At 41.0% G+C, this 2,328-nt stretch overlaps 1 pseudogene; it reads left to right on the forward strand.

The window, feature by feature from the left end:
• Positions 1-774: 774 nt before the first annotated feature.
• On the forward strand, positions 775-1,138 carry LOC109675996 (cytochrome c oxidase subunit 6A1, mitochondrial pseudogene; annotated as a pseudogene).
• The last annotated feature ends 1,190 nt before the right edge of the window (positions 1,139-2,328 follow it).

Raw genomic sequence — 2,328 nt, forward strand, 5'->3', positions numbered from 1 at the left:
GTCACCTTTCACTAAGGATTCTCCTATGTGATGTGAACAGCATACATTAATAAACTTGTGTTTCTCCTGTCCTTTTTTGTTATAGGGATCTGTCCCAACTGTGAAGTAATGAGGGTGGAGGAGAAATTGTATTTCCTCTCCATCAATGGTGAATTATGATAAATCTGTCTGCCTCCCCTTCACCCTGCAGCTTCCCAATGTCCCCAGAATAGCAAGAATGATTTTCCATCTAGAGAAACATCTCTGTTCTGAGTATATGTATAACCACAGTGGTCCTTAGAGTTAGTTTGCTCATACAACCAGGGCAGTCAAAAAAGTCTCAAGTTGGGTTGGCAGAGTGGCTCACATGGAACAGCACCTGCCTAGCAAGGGTGAGTCCCTGAGTTCAAACCCCCACAGTACCACCAAAAAAAAAGAAGTCTCAAGGCAAAAATGTAAAGTCATGTCAAGTTTTTTGTTCATTCCACATAATTGGCAGAAGGAAAACAGACAGTTTCAGGGGACATAAATTCATAATTATAAAATCAAGTGCAGTGCCTCCAGTGGTAAAAGTTCCTTCCTAAGCAAGCATGAGGCCCTAAGTTCAAACCTCAGTACCAGCAAAAAAAAAAAAAAAGGAAAAAAAGAAGTATAATTAAAGAACCACAACACACTAAGTGCAGTGGGGCATGCCTGTCATCCTAGCAGTGGGAGGCCAGCCCAGAGAAAGAGCTCTGGAGAAGCAATCTTAGTTAATAAACTGGGAAGTGATAGTGTGTGTCTGTGGTCCCACATGCACAGGTCAGAGGATCCAAGGCAAAAAATTCAAGTTCGAGGTCCAAAATGGCAGCGGCCTCAGTGTCTGTGCCCTGGATTCTCAGCTGCTAGGTTGGTCCTGCACACAGCTGGGGTGGCCCATGTCGAGGGGCACCCACAGCGAGGAAGGCTCAGCTGGCACACAGGAGGCCCTCACCTACTTCATCGAGTTGCCTGGGGTGGGAGTGTGCATGCTGAATGCTTTCCTGAGGCAGAACCAAGCTCATCGTCTACCCCCATCTCTGCATCAGGTCCAAGCCCTTTCCCTAGGGAGATGGCAACCATACTCTATTCCATGAACTGTCACGTGAATCTGCTTCCAACTGGCTATGAAGATGACTAAAGAGAACCTGGAACATCAGCCAGGGACCACAGTACTGGTTTGGACCATTCCTTTGCATGTGGACCAGAAAAATGTATAGGACCTTAAGCTCCCCTTCCTTTGCTGTATCAAATGACAAGTATATTGATCTTCCATCCCTTTGCTTGTGGCAGGAGAATGCTTAAATAAATAGCTTGAACTTAAACAACAACAACAACAAAAACCCAACAAAAATTCAAGACTCTACCTTAAAAATAACTGAAGGAAAAAAGGACTGGAGGCACGATTCAAGTGGTAGAGCACTGGCCTAGCAAGCTCAAGGCCCTAAGTTCTAACTCCAGTACTGTCAAAGAATAAAAATCAGAACGTATAAAATAGACCGAAGCCTGCAGAAACTATGGATAAAAGAAGCATACCTAAAAGACAAGATAGTACAAAAGCAATATAGAGTATGTTTTATACATAAATAAGGGGGATTATTATAGAGTATGGGTACAAAAGTAACCCAGTAGCTTTGTAAAGGTATCCAACAGAAATCTAGCTATGGAAAATATAACTGAAGTTTAAGTTCAATGTTGGTTTAATAGTTAATACAGATTGTGTATCTATTATCCGAAAAGCTTCAAATTGCATAAAGCAAAACCTAATTACGTGTGAGGAGAAAAAGATAAATGTACAATTATTAGCAGTAACCCTTCTATGATAAAAGTTCATAAAATGAGCAAGAAGGAAATGAGTAAAAACCCACAAACACACAAAAATAGGAATATATTAGACTTGAATAGCAGTATCGACCAGCTTGACCTGGTAGCTATCTATAGAATATTCCACCCTGAAGCAGCAGAAATCAAAATTTTCTCAAGTACACACAAAGCATTTGTGAGGATAAAAACCACATAATTCATTAAAAACACAAAAGAATTAATTATGCACAGCATATTCTCTGAAATTATGTTAGAAGTCAGTAACAAAAAGATCCTGGAAAATACCCAAATTTATATAAGCCTGCTTTACTCATAGGCCAGAGAAGGGGAATTAGAAGCATATGAAAACATAAAATAATGCAGAATTTGTGGATTGGCATTAAAGCAGTACCCAGAGGGAAACTAACAGCATTAACTATTCTAACAGCAGAAAGGCAAGGCTGGGGCATGGCTCATATGGTAGAACACCTGATACCCTGAGCTCAATCCCAAGTCCACACACCCACC

The sequence above is a fragment of the Castor canadensis genome, chromosome 18 (assembly GCF_047511655.1).
Source record: "Castor canadensis chromosome 18, mCasCan1.hap1v2, whole genome shotgun sequence".
NCBI lineage: Eukaryota > Metazoa > Chordata > Mammalia > Rodentia > Castoridae > Castor > Castor canadensis.